At 46.3% G+C, this 20,050-nt stretch overlaps 1 protein-coding gene across 1 annotated transcript in view; it reads left to right on the top strand.

Moving 5' to 3' along the window:
• LOC138505067 (mucin-5B-like) overlaps positions 1-20,050 on the top strand; it is a 490,455-nt gene that overhangs the window by 40,990 nt on the left and 429,415 nt on the right. The gene's annotated exons all lie outside the window — the stretch shown is intronic.

Genomic DNA, 20,050 nt, shown 5'->3' with positions numbered 1-20,050 from the left:
AATAGAAAATAAAACACCCGTCTGTTTTCAAATATTTTCTGTATTATAAAAGCTGCATTTAGACACGATCTCATTCTTTACAGAAATAAATAAAATGGTACAGTCAAAGCATTGTCTATGACACACTGCAAAGAGCGTGGCGGAGAACAGAATTCAAATTGCAACATTGGTATTTGATTAAGACACGCACAGGAATCCTACACTGACTGCATATTACCGTACACACTCAGCTCCCACACTTCTCATTACCTTATCTTTTTAGTTGTTCTCTTTGTGAATGTGGCTCTCTTGGATTAACTCCAGCAAAAAGGAACGCTTGCCTTCTCAAGCCGGGGTCATTGCCTGGAATTCTCAGCTTTTTCAGATAGGAATGCCTCAGCCAGTGGAAAGGTTTTTCTTTCAGCTCTCCCCAATCTCGACTGCAGCAGGACACAGGAATCTGCATTCAGTCAGGACCCCACAGCCAGGTCTTCTCCCCAGTAGTGCAGAAAGATGTCTGCCTGTCTTTTTCCCTGATACTGCCCACTAAAACTTTCCTCTCAGCCCTCTGTATGACGTGTCCCAATGAAATCCATCATCTCTCATCCTCCTACTCTTCAACAATAGCTTCGCTTATACATTTGCAATTGTTGCAAATCTGACTTCCTTCTCCTGCAGTTACTGTGCACAAAAACACGGAGAATCAGGCAGAGAAGAGAAGAGAAAAAAATCTGCACACACATTTAAATGGTTTTCAGAGTATGCCTAATTCTGCAGTGCAGAACACATTTTATTAGTGGGTTATATTAAAATAAGGTTTTATTAGTCAGGTTAATGGTTAATAGGTTAGCTGTTAATTTTCAAATGTGTCTCTAGCAATATAGGCATTTCAGGTGAAAAATAGTGTGCATTTTTAAATGAACACGTGTGCTTTTAACTGTAAAAATAGATTTGCATCTTATATGTTAAAATCGTTTTTGACTGAATAGCCTGTCTTTCCTTGTTAATCTGGCAACCCATATAGCAATGCACCGCACCCTTGTGGTGGTGGTGCTGCAAAAAAAAATTTTGCTACTTGTGCAGTATTGCTGTACTCTGTACTGTAACACGCCAAATATCCTTACAGAATGCATTATCTTAGTATACAATTTCCTGCATCATATCTTCCACGAAGTAGAAAGGGAAACACAACCTATTTCAATTCTAATGGCTTCCATAGGGATCGCCTTAGGTAGTCTTAAAACGGTTCTCCAAAGTTTCCCTTCTAATTTGTCAAACCATGACACATATTTTACCCCTAACATTTCAAAAGCATATAAAATTCCAGGTACAATGCTACTTTTATAGATCTCGAAAAATGCTTCAATGGAGTAGCCACCTCTTTTTGCCAGGTATCTCCTAATCACATTCCATTTGCTTATCATTTGATCAATTACTGTGTTTTCATAGAATAATATTAAAGGTTGATTCACAATAGGTATGCCTAGATAAGGGTAAATATCCAGCCACTTCCAATAGCTCATTGTTAACCCTCTAGGAGAAAGGAAATATTATTTTCTTGTGTGCCTGAGCTCCATTTATCTTAGCCTTGCTTATTTTAATATTATTAATAAGCTTGTTCCCTCTGATGGATTTGTACAGGGAGTTTAGCAACCTATGTGGTCCAATACGCGTCTTATCCATTATGACAGTATCCTCTGCATATGTCATACATCTAATCCCTGTATCTCCAATCTTAGGTGGAAAACAGTGTACATTACTCTAGATGACATTCATATCGGCAACAAAAAGGTTATACAATACTGGGGAGATTATTCATCCCTGTTTAAATCCTTTATTAGTAATGACCGGGGATGTAATAGTCCCCCCCCCCTATTCAAATGGATAGGCACAGACGAGGTTCTTATAAAATGCAGCACTTTGGGGAAAATCCCCAAACGCTGCATTTTACCCCAGAGCCTATCCCTATCAACACAGTCAAAGGCTCCAGAGTAAACAATGTAATACAAATACAAACTGCGTTCCTTACAACGAAGGGTGTCAGATATTATGTAATTTAAAGTAAACACATTATCTAAAGTACTAAACCCTGGCCTAAACCCATCTCGCTGCAGGCAAAGAAGATTATTATCCCTAATGATATGATATGATAAGCCATTTATAACCCGCCTGTACACAAGTGTTTCTAGGCGCGACAAAACAGGGGAGGGAAGAAGGAGGGAGGACGAGACAAACAATCTTACTTGGCCATGTGATAATGCAAGTGCGAGAATGAGAAGCGCAAGAGGAAAGGAAGAAGTGCAAGGGAGAGGGGAGGGGAACACAGGGCAGCAATGCTCTGAGTAAGTGCAGCCAGGGCAGCACAGCACTGGGTAGTGCAAGGAGGACAATGGACTGTAGGGTTACCATTACAGCCCCTAAGTGCGTGGTCTGTCAGAGGCAGTGCAAGGGTGACTGCTCAAGAAAGAGCCTGGTACCCAGTGAGACTCTGAGTGTAGCCAAGCAACCAGTTGGTACAGCAGGCAGGTAGGTCAGGTAGGTCAGCAGGGGAGGGAGAGAGATAAAACAGAGGAAAAGAGGAACGTTTTGAGCTGCCTCCGTAACTTCAGGTGGTCCGGCTCAAGTTTGAGAGGGGCAGGGACGCCATTCCAGAGGGAGGCACATGTAGAGGAGAGAGCTCTACCCTCCTCTCTCTGCCTGGAGAAGCATCTAACCCTTCGAAAGTTGGAGGTAACTGAGCGAAGGGCTCGAGAAGATAGGTATTTTGGAAGAGAGAGTTGGATGTAGTGCGGGCCCCAACCCAACAAAGCCTTGTAGACAATGCAAAGGGTTGTGATCTTGATCCTTGCAGCCACCGGGTGCAAGTGGAGAGATTTCAGGGCTGGAGAGGTACAGTCCCTGGGCTTGAGGCCAAGGAAAAGTCTTGCAGTCTTGTTTCTTGATTAGTTGCAGAGGGCAGAGAGTAGAGGAAGGCAGATTGAGAAATAGGCTGTTGCAGTAGTGCAGCTGTAACGCTCACCTGATTCCCACGGAGGCGCAGGTCTGGCTTCGAGTGCTGATGCTTCTTCAATGGTGAAGCGCAGGACTCTGAAGATGGACAGGAAGGGCCCTCTACTCTGGCTTCTCCGGCTCGCAGGAATATTCCCCTGTGCGTGAAAAGGGAGTATTACCTACTGACTGAGTTATGCTCAAGCCTCCCACTCTCTTCCAACCCTCCACGATACCCTTCCACGATTCCCCGTGAAGTCTCACCTTAGGGTCTGAAAGGACGAGCTCTCCATCCTGCCTCTGACGCAGGGGCGCGTTGAACCCAGTTACTTCACTGGATTGAGGTTGGATGGGAGTTCAGGTAAGCTTGATTATACTGGTAAGGCGCTGTAAAAGTTCTGTTGCAAGTTCAAAAGTTCAAGCTTTAAATAATAATGTTCATTGTCTTTTTTCAGGTGATGAATGAAGATTCCTTTGGAGACTTCTTGCAACAAAGCGCTGATGTTGATGTCTTTTCCCCATAGGGGCCGGGGTTCGGAATGCCGGAGATATGGCGCCGACCCGAAGTGAAACGTGCAGTTCCAGTAAAGATCTGGTAAATCCTAGATGAGCGCTCAGGTAATGTTTTTGCATTCGCTCATCTAATGTCTTTGTCTTTTTTCCCCATAGGGGCCGGGGTCCTGCTTGGAAGCAGCAAGACCCGAAATGAAATGGGAATGACCCAACAGGTAAGTCTTAGAAGGAAACTGAGCTTTTCCTATTCCCTTCCTTCTCTCACCTCTTATTCTTGACTTTTTCTCTAGGCTCTGGGAAGTGGCTGTGTACCCGGATGATCGCTGCTGAAGATGGAGGAACCCAGGAAAGGTGAGTGAAATGCAGCGCTGCAGCGATCGTAACGAAATGCTTTTAAAAATGATGTCTTCCCTTTCAGGATCGTCGGTGATGTCTCCGTGGTGCAGATTAGCTGGTAGGTCTCTTGTCTCCCTTTGCAGGTGACCCAGGATGCTGACAGGCGTGGCTGAAGTCCAGATGCAGGAGCTGACACGGTGAGCGTCCAGCTGCGAGGAGCAGAACAACGCTGATCGGGTGTGGTTTAAATAGCTTTGGAAGAAGTTCCAAGTGTGTATCCTTCCTCCGATCAGGTATGTATCCTTCCCCGACCACACCCGGGTGGAGTGTAGTCCCACAGGTAAAGTAGTTCCTATTCAGGCCTCAAGAGGGCCTGAATGTGGCAGCATGGTCTGCATCAGGTTAGTGCACATTAAAACACTTGAACACATGTCTAGCTTTATGAGCCTGGCGCCTAAGGCGCCAGGACAGAGGTCCAACAGGCGCCAGGACTGCGTCCAAAGGGCCCCAGCTTGGGCCCGCTGGCACTCCCCTGGGGGAAATGATGCCTGCCTCTGGGGTTGCTGGGTTGGACCTGGCTCCTTGGAGGTAGGCATCATGACAGCAGCCTAGAGAGAACCAGAGCTCTGGAGACAGTGATCTTCTGGGGGAAAGTGAGAAAGGGAAGAGTCCCTTTGAGGAGGTGCAGCTGGTAGTGGGACTTCTTGGTGACATCCGAGATGTGAGGAGAGAAAGAGAAGTCGAAGATGACACCAAGGGTTTTTGCCTTGCGGGAAGGTAAAGGAAGAGGGCCCAAGGTGGGTGGCTAGAGTGAGAGAGGGAAAACAGGGACAGGGGTCCCAGTGAGAAGGATCTTCGTCATACTGGCATTAAGGCAGAGATTGTTGGAGGCGCACCAATCCTGAATCATGGATGGACAGTCAGGAATGAGCGAGAGAGGAGAGGAGGCTGAGGGGAGCCTAAAGGAAAGCTGGGTGTCATCTGCATAACACTGACAGAGGAGAGGGTAGACATCACGTGGGCCAAAGGGGCCAAGTAGAGGTTGAAAAACTAGGGTGAGACGATGAAGCCCTGGGGAACACCACAGGTAGAGAGAGAGTGGTGGAGAGAAAGAGACCAAGTTGGTTCTGGGAGGGGTGGTCCAAGAGGAAGGAGGTCAGCCACTCCATGACCTGATCTGTGATGACCAGATTCTCACAGAGTCGATTGATCAGGATGGCGTGGTTGACGGTGTCGAAATCAGAGGAAAGATCACAGAGGATGCGGATAGAAGGAATGCTGGAATCAAGGTTAGAGAGCAGATATTCATGGATGTTCAGGAGAGCAGTTTCTGTGCCTCTGGCAGTTCTGAAGCCAGACTGATGGTCGTGGAGACAACCAATAGATTCAGTGTGGAGAGTAAGCTGGAAGATGGCAGCTTTTCCAAGAATTATCCCAGGAAGGGGTGATGGAGATTGGGCTATAGTTTGCCGGGCAGGTAGGATCGGCAGATGGCTTCTTGAGGAGGGGGTGCACAAGGGAGTGCTTAAGGGGAGAGGGGAAAGTTCCAGTAGCAAAAGAGTGATTACAGTGATCTGCCAATGCTAGAGTGAGGGTGTTAATATGGTCCTTGATTGTTCTGGAGGAGCAGGGGAGCACCTGTTTGGACAGCACTTTCATAGATCAGACTTGTCTAAAATCCTTGTCAGGTTCGGTCAGAGAAAAAGGGGGGAAAGGAGGAGGAGAGGGAGAGATGGTCAAAGGGGGGCCGAGAGAGGAAGAGGGAGAGGAAGATGAGATTGAGGACAGGACATCCTGAGTTTTAGCGGAGAATTGAGAGGCCAGAGCCATACAGAGGGCCTGGGAGGAACAGGAGAGGTAGATTGCAACAGGATTGGCAGATTATAAAGAGTTTGGCCATGTTGTTGGAGGCCGCACAGATGCAGGTTTCAATGTGTGCTCTCTTCTTGGACAGTACAGAGTCTGTATTGATGTTTGGATCAGGCAGCAGGCCAGTTTGTCAGAGGATACACCCGGCACCCTCGACTTCCTCTCATCCACCCTGCACTTGCATGTCAGGACAGCGAAGTCGGAATCATACCAAGAGTTTCACTTGGAGGAAGGCTTCAGCTGGATTCTCATGACAGGGGCAATGATGTCCAGGGTGTTGGAAATAGAAAGATGCAGATTAGAAAGGGATGTGTCAGGTTGTGAGTCAGCCTCAGGAGTAGGAAGAACAGAGGATGAAGAGGCAAAGGCATCCACTGACACGCTTAATGGGCCAAATGACCGAGAAGGTAGGTGGCAGTTCTCAGAGGTGTGGGGGGGCTTTGTCTGAGGGATTGGAGTTTCAGATGAGAGGAGAGTAGAAAGTGGTTAGTCCAAGAGAAAGGAGTGGTGAGGGGGTTAGAGAGGGGGATGTCTGTGGTAATGAGAACATCCCAAGGATGTCCGGCAGAGTGTGTCAGAGCAGAAGGCAGAATAGAAAGAGAGAGAGAGTGTTGCAGATGTTGTAGAAAAGCCCAGAGGAGGGATAAGAAGCATCCAGGTGGATGTTGAGATCTCTGAGGAGAAGATGAGAAGTAGAGGCTAGGAGAGAAGAGGGCAGGTCGGCCCATTCAGAGAGGAAGAGGGTGCCTGACCAGGTGGCCTGTAGATGGTGCCCACAGTTAGAGAGAGGACCAGTTGTTCTAAGGAAAAGTAGGCTTGCATAGGGATGACAGAGGCTGGGACCCACTCCGGAAAGTTCAGGGCTACTCCACCTCCAGGTCAGTTAGTTCTGGGTTTGAAGAGGATCTTGTAGCCCACAGGGAGGAGAGTGTCAAAATCCATGACAGAACTGGCCGTAAGCCATGCCTCGGTGACAGCAGGGACATATAGGATGAGTTCTTCGAGGAGGTGACAGATGTCAGAGGAGTGATTGACAGAAGAATGAGAGTTGATAGTAGTGACGTGGATCAGGTTGCCACTTTGAAAGACTTCTGTGGAGGGGTAGAGGCTTGAGGTACACCCTGACGAGGTGTTAGAGGGGCCCGAGGGTGGGCAGAGGAGGGTACCAGAGTAGTGTCGGAAGGAGTAGCAGAAGTAGGGAGGGCGTTGATAAGATGCAGGAAACACCTATCAAAAAGGAGATAATTGGGCTGAGGGCCAGGAACCAAGACAGTGCCATTCAGATAGACATTAGTGATGATCTTGGGGGAGTGGAAGGGGGCCAAGAGGAGCTCCCACCTAATCCACCTGTAATAATACACGACAGCATTGTGCAAAGAATCTTACAGGATGAATCAGTCATGACCAGTAACTGATAATTAGAAGGAGAAGAACGTACACCTTTTTTTAAAATCGGAATCAAAATGGATTTATGTCAACTATCAGGTATTTCACCACTTATCCAGATAATGGTAAACAATTTCAATAACAATTTTGCCCCTTTGTCTGGGTTGCGTTTGATAACTGCATTTGAGAACCCATCAGGTCCCAGTGCTCAAGAGGCTTTCAAGCTTTTGATGGTCCTCAAAATGTCTTCATAATCAAATATAAATTCGATCGAATTATCCAACAAGGGGATTTTAGTCATCAAATGTTCATTATATTCTACAAAATATAATTGACAAGCATATTTAGTCCATTTGTTAGCAGATATAACATTTGCATCTTTATGATCATCATCAACTAAACACTGTCTGTACATGAACCAATATTTTTTAGAGTCATTGGTCCTAAATAGTTTGAAAATATTCCTCCAATTAGCATTGTTAAAATCACATCTATGAGCCTGAGACCAATTCTTAAACTTCATACGTATAGAAGGAATTATGAGTTCTTTCCGCCCAGCTCAAGACTGAATAACATTTTATTCTCCTAATTTTTTTAATCCATCATTCTTTTCCTATTATGTACCTCGCTATCATAAGTGTTTTCATGTTTTTTCCCATGTGTTTTGTATTACACTTATTCAAAGCCATCAAAGCAGAATTGAGCATGTCAGCAATAAAAAGCATGCTCATATGAGCCAAATCCCGTGTTTCAGAGGGAAAAGATGCAAACATCCATCTAATTCCACAAGATTGCTATCAGTCCAAAATATCCTATTACACCCAATATTGACCTGAACATCCTTCAACTCAGTTTGGCAGCATTGTTTATCCACTTCCTGTAAAGTGCATTTTAATACTGTATGGTCACTAAGAGAAGTGTGTACATGATCAAACTGTTTCATACACTTACTTATGCTATGGCTAACAAATACATAGTCCACACGGGAGGCATTCACCCCATTTTTGCAAGTCTTACATTGTTGCAGAGTATCTGTGGGGATAGGATTAAGAAATTCCACCCCAAAACTTAAAAACAACCTAAGCCATCGTATGCCATTACTTAGTTGAATAGTAGTGGTGCTGTAATTCCCACTTTTTACCAATTCCGGAGGAAGGGTTACCACAAATATTCCACACGTTTCATCTCAATCATCCATAGTATTAGAGGCAAGATGGTAGTAAGAATTAAAATCTCCCACAACCCAACTCAAGAGCTAGGAAACTCCTCTCTCCATCCTTCTATAGAGTCTGCAACTGATGTAACATATAGGACCCACTAGGATGAGAGTATACATTAATTAACAAACACTCCCCAACATTACCCAGTCCTGATACAATGGCACTTAAAACAAAAGTTGAACTGCCAAATTTGCCATACTCTATAATTGTCAAGGAGCTCTTAGCTTCAATGCAGAACCCTCCAGTAGGTCGTCCTACCCCCATACAAGCCCTAGGTCATACTGGTATGTTAAATTTGTCACCAGGATATTCCCACTAACCCAGGTCTCTTGTAATGCAAAAATATCACAATTAGCTACTATATTACTACCTACAGGGCTCAAAAAGGAACTGAACCCCCTGGTACTCCAAGAGATAATGACAGGAACATGCTCCACAACCAAAACTCATTGGGCCTCATTACGAGGTATGCCGGTAAGGGAAAAATGATGCCGGTATGTAAATACCGGCATCATTCAACGTTCCGTAGCATTCTGACCCACAAACCCGGTATTAACGGCACCGTTATTTACTGTGCCGCAAATAGTGGCATAGGCGCGTACACGCGCCTCTTCGGGCAGAAAATACCGGCATGCCGGTAATAGGTGCCAATAACAACCCACGCAAACATGCAAATACCGGCATCGCGAACCCGGTAATAACGGGCTGAATGATGCCGGCAAAACAGGCATCGCGGACCACCCGCAAACAGCAACCAAGATACAAGGCAGCTGCCACAGGTGCACACAATCCCCACAGGTGGAGTCAAAGGAGGCTGTGCCAGTATGAACTGAGCACACCCACACACCGCAACCCCCCCACAGGTGTAGGCAATGTAGAGTGGCCCAGTACAAAAGGAGCACACCTACACACCACACCCCTTCCTACACCAAAATGCTACCACTAGCATTTGCAATCATGGTGCAGGAGGACTTGCCTATACTCCTACAACTACAGCAACAACAACAACAACTACAGCAGCAGCAGCAAGAACAGGCAGCACAGAGGAGACGCAGGAGGAGAAGGAGGGTGAGACAAGGCCAGCAATTACCACCAGTGCAGCCACCAGTGCCTCGTAGGCAGCCACCAATCCCTCGCACCAGACCCAGCCCATTCAATCTAACCCCTGAGCAGATCCACACCCTGTACCGGATGGACCGTGACACCATCACCACCATAGTGGACATGATGCAGAACGACATTGCCAGCCACATACAAATACGCACTGCCATCCCCCCACTACTAAAGGTGGTGTCTGTGCTACACTTCCTGGCCACAGGCACCTACCAACACACAGTGGGCCAGCTGCATGGCATTTCACAACCACTATTCTCACGCATGCTGAACCAAGTGCTGGATGCCCTCCTGAAACACGCAAGCACCCACATATCCCTACCACGGACTGCCCAGGAGATAGCCGAAACCAAAGTAGGCTTCCATGCACTGGCAGCCATGCCCAATTGTGTTGGTGCCATCGACTGCACCCATGTGGAATTGGTAGTCCCCCATGCCATAGAGGCGGTGTACCGCAATCGCAAGCAATACCACTCCATCAATGTGCAAATGGTATGTGACTCCAGCAAGATCATCACCCATTGCTGCGCCCGATTTCCTGAATCCACACATAATGCCATGGTACTGCGCAACTCCACGCTACCCCGTCACATGGAGCGACATGCCAGACCACGTGCCTGGCTGCTCGGTGAGTTGCACAACAGGCCCATGGCCATGCTGTGGGGTACTCATGTGTGCGGATGCAGAAGGGGGCGCTACTGCACCTGGGTGGGAAGGGGGGGGTACTTCACCAGGGTGGGAAAGGGGTGGGTGCTTCACCAGGGTGGGAAAGGGGGGTTAATAGTACACCTGGGTGGCAATAGCCAGTGAGTGGAGAATGAATGCAGACCTAAACACTCCTCACTTGACCCAGCCAAACGGTACATGACACTTCACTGGGCCACATATCACAAATAATGCATATCGATGAGAACAAGTAAGAGGCACAACCAGGACACCCTGGTGATGGCAAGCAATGCATGAATGAACAGGATGGCAAGTGTGGCAATGTGGGCAGTGTGACCATGCATAGTAAATAATGAACAGCATGAATTGGAGTCAAAACATTGTTGCACTACCACAGCATATCTGCCTCAGCATGCATGATTACACCCTGCATCATCTATTGAACGCCATCCAGACTACCACACCTCATGACAGTATAGATTGCACCTAGATAACATTTTTCCATGCTTACAGGGACATATGCATGGCCACACCAAATAGCTGCCGCCATGACTGTGCTCCCTGAATGTGGCAGTTCAGAGTGACACACACCTATTTGAATCTGCTTGCAGGTGATGGAGGATATCCCTTGAGGCCGTGGCTACTCACCCCTGTGCGTAACCCGGAGAACATCCATGAGGAGGAGTACAATCGTGTGCACACCCATACCCGTGTTGTGATTGAGCAGACCTTTGGCCTGTTGAAGGGACGGTTCCGCTGCCTCAGCAGGTCTGGTGGGGCACTCCTATATAGGCCTGAGAAGGTGGCAAAGATCACCATGGCCTGTGTCATGCTGCACAACATGTGCGTCTGGAGAAATGTACCACTGCCACCTGACATTGACATGCATGTGCCGGGTGAGGATGATGAGGTTGGAGACGGAGGTGAAGTAGCCCCCCTGCCAGTACGTGATGCACGGGATGGCTATGCTGTACGCCAAGCACTAATTCACGAATACTTCTGAAATACAGGGACTATGAAAGACTCGTGTCAGTCAGACAGTGGGCCAATGTGGAAATGCACACAGGGAATGTTGGGATTTGGGCACTGAACACCGTACCACATTAAATGGATGCACACAAAAATAACAATGTCCAGCCATGGATTTTTCTTATCACAACGTGTGTATTATTTACAACAGCAAAAATGTGCCCACTCCCCCCTCCCAGACTCCCCCAACAAACTCCCTGACCCCCCCAACAAACTCCCTGACCCCCCAACAAACTCCCTGACCCCCCAACAAACTCCCAGTCCCCCCCAACAAACTCCATGACCCCCCCCAACAAACACCAACACCCCCAATAGACTCCACAAGATGCACCCCTTCACGCCCAACCTTGTGTCCCACTACCATTGTCCCCCCCACACTACTTCCGGGACTTCTTCCTGTCCTGAGGCGGCATTTCAGTGTGCCTTGCACTCCTACGTGTGTGGCGCACTGGGCTGGTGGGGACAGATGAAGCTGGTGTGGAGGTAGTAGGTGATTCGCTGGCAGGTTCCACACCTCCTGCAAGCCGTGGCCGCTGCATATGAAGCAGCATTGAGGTCAGCACCTGTGTCACCACCCCCAGGCAGTCCCTCATTAGCCGAGCCGATGCATTGACAGCGGCTGTGTTTGCTTCAATGGCCGCTGTGGTCCCTGCAATTGCTGTGGCAATACCCCGCCTGGTTTCCTCCCCGTCTGCTATGTACTGGCGGAGTAGGTCTAACATGGCCTCCTGTTGGGCCTCCACCATCGACAATCGTGTCTCCAGGGTTCTGGAGGGGGCTGGAGTGGTGGGTTGTGCAGTCACGTGGATGACATTTTCAGGACTGGACTCCTCAGAGGTGGGTAGGTCACAGTCACGGAGGCAGGGATCAACTTCAGTGCAGGTGGGTGACTGCAGGTGTTGGGCCGAGGGGGTGGGCACGGGGCGCGGGGTGGCCGGGCATGTCACCTCAGTGTCTCCCTCAGGCTCCACACTGGCATCAGGTTCTTCCCCAGTGGAGGCGGGTGCTTCCAGGGACTCCCCTTGGAGAGGTGTGGGTGTGGCCTGCTTGTCTCCAGCGGAGGTGGTGGTGGTGGTTGCCCTCTTCTTACGGTGTGAGGTGGATGCCCTCGCAGTTGTCTCCTGGGTTGCTTCTTCCTCATCAGTGCCTGGGGGGGTAGAAGAGATGCAGGGCATCAGCGATGGTGTGACATGGCAGTGGCGGTGCTGTTCATTATTCATTTGATCATGCTTTCATGTCTTACAGGTGTGTCACGCAGGGTATTCAGAGGGGGCATGTAAGCATTCACTGCATGGCAGGTGGCATGCCATTGATTTTGGGTATCACATGGGCAAGCTCCAGGTGTGTTGGCTGTGTGTTGGTTAAGGTATGGGCACTCAGCATGCATTATAGTGTGGCAGCGTTTGGCCCGCCATCTGTATTTGGGTATGGTCATGTGGGTGTTGGGACATGCATTGCCTTGCCTAGACTCTCTACCACTTCACTGTTAGGTCAGTTTTTCTGAAGTCCAACTAAGGGCCTCTTCAAAACCATTCAACTGAGGCAGTACAAGACTCCACTCTTAGTATAAGACCGTACCACCTGAGTACATGGTAGCGTAGGCAGAGCAGCCAGGCTTATCTTAGGAGGGAGAGAGGGCAGTAGATACAGTACAAGTGAAAATTGTAATACAAATGATCCAAAGAAACACTGAAACACTATGTATTATAAAAATAAAGGATTTATTTAAATACAAGTTGGCCCAGATAAATCTAGGGGTTAAGCAAATACTGAAACATTATATGAAATCACAATATAAACACAACACTATACTTGAAAGTACACAGACCCAAGTATAGACCTTATTTGGAACACCTAACAGTAGTTCTAGGGAAGTCAAAACCTTGTTATACACATTTAGTATAGGTCAAGCCTATTCTTTGGGAGTGAAAGACCAATGGTTACTTTTAGATTACTTTTGGTAATACAAGGACAGTAGGCCCTTCCAGTTGTACAGTGACTCTTGGAACAAATCACATAAACAGTCAACTGGACAATATACTTTTGGTGAATAGTGAAACACTTATTCTAGGTGCAGTAAAAACCTATAACTACTTTTGCCATAACACACAGTTATACCAGGTGAGTAATACCTATGGATGTAATGTACAATCACAGCTAACACAAGGTAAGTAAAACCCACTTACTTTAACTTCACAATTGAAGGGGAAAGTAAAACCCAATGTCACACTTTACTGAATAGATATTCTAGGTAGGCAACAACCTAATGTAGACTTATTAAAGACAGGCTAGCAGCAAGTCAGGGGAAGCAAGACCCAGTTGGGGGACACTCATACAGTTATCCTAGCAGGACTAACCTGGTGATACCAACAGTTGGAGGACACTCATACAATTACCCTTCAGGAATAATCTGGTGAAACCAACACATTACTTTTGTAAAGAGGCACAACCTAATCACAGGAGAGTAAAATACCTTCACATCTACTTTCTTTTAGACTGGCAAAACAGTGGCTAAGGAAGGAAAGATGTTAACCATACTTTTAAGAATAGTGCATCACACATCCAAGATCAGTAAGAACTTTTGTAACTGCTCACTCTTAGAATTACAGTTACCAACCAACTCTTTACAAGTAAGTAAAAACACTTGATTTCTTTTCTAGGCAGAAGTCCCAATCCCTTCAAAGTCTTTTCCCTTAGAGCATGAGTGTTCTCAGTGGCAGAAGGGGGGGACACTAGGACTAGTGACCAACAGGCAGTGTTAGAATAAGTTTTTTAGTAGCAAAAGTCAGAGTTTCCTTAGGAAAACTGGGCAAACAAGTGAGTACTTTACTTCTAGGGTTAGAAGAGGTTCCAGGGGCTTCACAGAAGACACCCCAGCAGGATTCTAGCAGTGGGACTGGGTGTACTGGACGAGGGACCTCCCAATCACAGAAAACACCCCAGGACTACACAGAAATCCCAACAGGCTTAAGGTAAGTATATACCCAAGCCAACACAGTACCTCAGCAATGAAGAAGAGATTGCAGCAGGAGAACTTCAGGGACTGCGGCCAAATACCCGGTCACTAGATTCCTTGCCCTGGAGACTGAACACAAGACCTCAGAAGGGACTTTGCAACAGGGATCGATGAAGAAGGCTCTAGGCAAGATTTCTCTCGTGGCTGAATGCGGTTCTGCGGGTTTGGCGCCTTTTCAAGGAGCACAGAAGAAGACAGAAAATCGCGGTTGAATTCTCGTCGTTTAAAAGGTCCAGCACTCTTGTGAGGGGACTTTTTGGACTCGATTCGTGTCTCTGGAGATAGACCAGGATGCCCAGGAAGTTTCAGCGAGATTCGGAATTCGGAAGACCGTGCACTGCACAGTGGCAGGAGGTCCCAGGGTATTGGGGTATTGCAAGAACGCAAGGTCGCAGCAACCCGTGGGATGGCTCAAAATGCAGGTCGTCTTGAGTCTAGTGGGTCTCACCAGGCTCTGGGTTCGGGTCGTCGTTTTCGGAGACCCCAGGTCGATCGGAAGGAAGGGCTGCAGCAGGCTCCGGTTACAAAGCAGGCTCTCCGGCCGCTGGAAATCATTCCCGCCGCTTTTCCTTCGTCATCCTCTTCGGTTTTCTGTTCAAGTGGTCGACATGACTTCAGCTTCCAGGTTTCCAGTATTTATTAGGAACTGCAACACAACCTCTGCATTCTCTCCCCGCATTTTACAAGAAAGGGGCGTCTGGCTGTCCAATCAGGACAGCCAACCCCCCACTGGGATTTGGCCCAGTTGAAGGAAGACCTAAGACAAAGGAGGGGGAAGTTTGGGACCCCTCCCCCACTTTCTGTGCTCACAGACTGACTGGAGCCTGGGCGGGGTGTCCAGGGGCGCTCCCGCCGAAGACAAAACACAAACAAAGGATTTTCCCGCCCTGGATGTCAGGGGAAGGAACAAGAAAAGACAAGAAACACTGAAATGGCAGAAAAAGAAGACAGGGGCCATTTTGATAAAAATGAGCACCCTTAGGTGCCTTTACTGCAGCTGTGATTACAGCACGCGGTAAAGGTGCACCAAATTAGTAAAAGGTATCACTGCCACCAGCCATTAAAGGTAAGCTTGTCACTGTAACAGAATTGTTACAGTTTACATGTGAAAGGGGATACATTGTATCTCCCCAGCACTCCACATAAGGTGGGGTGTGCTGGTTTCACAGAAGTAAATGTAAAAGGGATCCAAAGATCCTTTCTACCCTTGGGAACTGTAGTTCACTCAAGGTTAGCACAAGAAAGTTAAAGGGGGAGCCCCTAGGGCAACCCAGCAACAACAGGCACTTATTGCCAATAAGTTGTTAGACATGATAACTTTAAAAAGACACTATGGAGAGTCTTAAAAATGACACCCATAAAAAGAGTTAAAGACAGGTGAGTGTGGAAAAAGGTTCCCACTCACTGAGGTATTAATGGAAAATATCTCACTAGAAAAGCAAAAAGTTCTGGAGTTGAACCAGGCAAGGAAGATTTACCAGCCCTGTGGAAATCTTACCTAACACTCGTCCCCCCCAGACTAAGGAACAGGGGAAGCTAATCCTCACCTGGATAGATCTCTTGTTTCTAGTCGGTTAAACTGTTTGCTGAGTCAACTAGCAATCTTTTTGTAACCCTTGCTGTGATACTTTTTCTTATATTAGTTATCATTTGCAAACTATATGACCTACAAGTAGTGTTGGGCACTTTACTCTTGTCTAAGATATAGGGGATCTGTTTAAACAGTCCCTCAGAAGTTGTGACAACCTCTGAACCTACAATAGGCTTTTTAAAGGGGTTCTTATAAAGAAATGCCATAGACCTAGAGGGGTCTCCATGATTCCTCACCACCTCTCTCACATGAGCAGGTTGGGTCTCAGGTATCCTAGTTGGAGGGGTTGTGGCAAAGCATTGTACATCCTTCCACTTCCTCTTAGATCTGTTTTTACCTTGGTTAGGGTTTTCCCTTCTAACTCTAGGATTTACAAGGGGGTCTTCAGCAGAAGAGCCCACAATGTCAAGGGGTTTAGCCTTAGACATATCTTTTCTGGATTTCCACCAGCTTTGAGGTTTACCAGTCCTCAAAGGCCCAGTTAGGTTTCCATCTTGTCTATCCACCCCTTCCTCAGAAGTAGTGTGGCTCAAAGACTTTAGAATTGGAACTGAAATGGTAGAGCATGGTTTGTGCTCCCATTTCCCTAATAGTCTAGATTTTGATTTGCCTTTGTTAGAGGTTGCCCTGCTAACATTAGGACTTACAGTAGGATTCGCTATAGAGGATCCTATTGGTTTAGAGTGGTCTCTTGAAACAGAGACCCTAGCCTTGTCAGAACACCTATCCATCTCTCCTGTAGGAGTAGTTGGAGTCACAGGCTTTTTATTAGAAGGCCTAGTAAGAAAGCTACTCTTAGGTTTCTTATAACTCTTTTTGGTGTTCAGTTTTTCAGGCCTAGAAGTTACATTCTGGGCACTCTGAACTAACGGAGAAAACTCAATTCCTACCTTGGGGTCAAGGAAACTCCTTGCCCTCTTAGGGTTGTTAAAAACACCTAAGCTTTGTACATCCATCTGGATAACCTCCACTGTAAGTGGGTTTTCAGGCGTATCCATGTTTAGAGTTTTAGGAACCATTTCCACTGTAAGTGGGTTTTCAAATGTTTCAGCCACTACAGGTTTAACTGAAGGGGCCTTTATTCTAAAGGACATACACCACACAGGGTGTGTGACATGAACACTAAGGTTCTTGTCAGGTTCAACAAAGTTTTTAGACAGTGTTAGAGATTGGACAGGAATATATAAGTTTCTATCCACAGGGCGAACCACTTCCACTCTAGGTGGGTTTTCAAGAGGTTCTATAAACTCAGTGTTAACTGAAGGTGGGGTCACAACAGTGACCTGGTTAATGGTATTACACCATATTGGTACTAGGACAGAAGTTTTTAAGTTTCTGGGAACTAGTTGAACCACTTCCACTACATGTGGTTTTTCAAGAGGCTCTATCACCTTAGCAGCAGCTAAAGGTGGGGTCACAGGAGTGACCTCTAGCTTTGTGGGCCTAGGGGCTTTGTCCCTATTTGAAGTTATGGGTGCTACACCCAAGTGCCCTTCAGAGTGGCAGTTAATGCCTTTTATCTCTAAAGAGGGGTCTCCTAAGGGGACCTCTCTTACTTCAAGGTTAAGAGCCTCAGCCTTTTTACAAGGGGGCTCAGCTGAGTCTAAGACCACAGCTTTTCTGCTATACTCAGTATTGACAGATTTCTTAAGGGATGAGGAGACAGCACTTTTTGACCTACCTCTATTCTCAGAGTCCCTTAAGGAGTGTAGATATGTAGAAGCTTTTTTCTTATATCTATCCATGAGAGCTGTTTTTACCCTATCCCAGTTACCTATTTCTACTTCAGGTAAATCCAAGAGCACATGGTAGACCCTCTTGGGAAGTCTAAAAAGAACCCAGGGTATTCTATCACTCTCACACAGACCAAACCTTTTACAAGTGAGGTCAAAAGTTTTCAGCCATACAACAATGTCACACTTCAGATCATACTGACTCACCAATTCTGGAAACCTGGAAGCTGTAGACACAGAAGAACTGGAAAAAGAAGAGGGGTGCAGAAAATGGTCTTCTACAGACCTGTTATACTTTTTCTCATATTCCCACATCTTCATATTGTTTTCCCACAGGAATTTTCTTATATTCAGTTCCTTAGATATCTCAGAGCACATGGTAGGCAGTAAGGTAGAGGCAGGAGAAGGAGAGGGGGGTGAACTAACATCCTCCTCTGAGGAGTTTGGACAGCTGTCTGAACCCTCATCATCCTCACTCCCAGCAATATTGTAAGAAGTGGACACAGGTTCACTGGAACCATGCATATGGTCCCATAACCTTTGTAATAATTCAAGCTTACTTCCTTCACAATTGAGGCCCTTCTCTATACACATTGTGACCACAGTTTCCATTGCAACATAAGAGAAGTCCTCAGGCCTAAAGCAGGCCATGGTGTTCTTGTGTTAAATACAATAAGTACTCTTTACCTTGGCTAAACCAAACCTACTGGATGGTTTCCTTTGGACACAAAGTATATCAATAATCAATGTAATGCAATCCACCTTGATCCCAGCGCATGCCAACAGTGTTAGGTCAGTTTTTCTGAAGTCCAACTAAGGGCCTCTTCAAAACCATTCAACTGAGGCAGTACAAGACTCCACTCTTAGTATAAGACCGTACGACCTGAGTACATGGTAGCGTAGGCAGAGCAGCCAGGCTTATCTTAGGAGGGAGAGAGGGCAGTAGATACAGTACAAGTGAAAATTGTAATACAAATGATCCAAAGAAACACTGAAACACTATGTATTATAAAAATAAAGGATTTATTTAAATACAAGTAGGCCCAGATAAATCTATGGGTTAAGCAAATACTGAAACATTATATGAAATCACAATATAAACACAACACTATACTTGAAAGTACACAGACCCAAGTATAGACCTTATTTGGAACACCTAACAGTAGTTCTAGGGAAGTCAAAACCTTGTTATACACATTTAGTATAGGTCAAGCCTATTCTTTGGGAGTGAAAGACCAATGGTTACTTTTAGATTACTTTTGGTAATACAAGGACAGTAGGCCCTTCCAGTTGTACAGTGACTCTTGGAACAAATCACATAAACAGTCAACTGGACAATATACTTTTGGTGAATAGTGAAACACTTATTCTAGGTGCAGTAAAAACCTATAACTACTTTTGTCATAACACACAGTTATACCAGGTGAGTGATACCTATGGATGTAATGTACAATTACAGATGCTTTGGAAATCAGGGAACCCCAGATTGAGGTAAGCAATAACTCTTGTAACTTGTTTTGGATGGCACACAGCTAACACAAGGTAAGTAAAACCCACTTACTTTAACTTCACAATTGAAGGGGAAAGTAAAACCCAATGTCACACTTTACTGAATAGATATTCTAGGTAGGCAACAACCTAATGTAGACTTATTAAAGACAGGCTAGCAGCAAGTCAGGGGAAGCAAGACCCAGTTGGGGGACACTCATACAGTTATCCTAGCAGGACTAACCTGGTGATACCAACAGTTGGAGGACACTCATACAATTACCCTTCAGGAATAATCTGGTGAAACCAACACATTACTTTTGTAAAGAGGCACACCCTAATCACAGGAGAGTAAAATACCTTCACATCTACTTTCTTTTAGACTGGCAAAACAGTGGCTAAGGAAGGAAAGATGTTAACCATACTTTTAAGAATAGTGCATCACACATCCAAGATCAGTAAGAACTTTTGTAACTGTTCACTCTTAGAATTACAGTTACCAACCAACTCTTTACAAGTAAGTAAAAACACTTGATTTCTTTTCTAGGCAGAAGTCCCAATCCCTTCAAAGTCTTTTCCCTTAGAGCATGAGTGTTCTCAGTGGCAGAAGGGGGGGTCACTAGGACTAGTGACCAACAGACAGTGTTAGAATAAGTTCTTTAGTAGCAAAAGTCAGAGTTTCCTTAGGAAAACTGGGCAAACAAGTGAGTACTTTACTTCTAGGGTTAGAAGAGGTTCCAGGGGCTTCACAGAAGACACCCCAGCAGGATTCTAGCAGTGGGACTGGGTGTACTGGACGAGGGACCTCCCAATCACAGAAAACACCCCAGGACTACACAGAAATCCCAACAGGCTTAAGGTAAGTATATACCCAAGCCAACACAGTACCTCAGCAATGAAGAAGAGATTGCAGCAGGAGAACTTCAGGGACTGCGGCCAAATACCCGGTCACTGGATTCCTTGTCCTGGAGACTGAACACAAGACCTCAGAAGAGACTTTGCAGCAGGGATCGATGAAGAAGGCTCTAGGCAAGATTTCTCTCGCGGCTGAATGCGGTTCTCCGGGTTTGGCGCCTTTTCAAGGAGCACAGAAGAAGACAGAAAATCGCGGTTGAATTCTCGT

Source organism: Ambystoma mexicanum, chromosome 11 (assembly GCF_040938575.1).
Source record: "Ambystoma mexicanum isolate Mex_15411 chromosome 11, UKY_AmexF1_1, whole genome shotgun sequence".
NCBI lineage: Eukaryota > Metazoa > Chordata > Amphibia > Caudata > Ambystomatidae > Ambystoma > Ambystoma mexicanum.
This window is presented reverse-complemented; position numbering and strand designations above follow the sequence as displayed.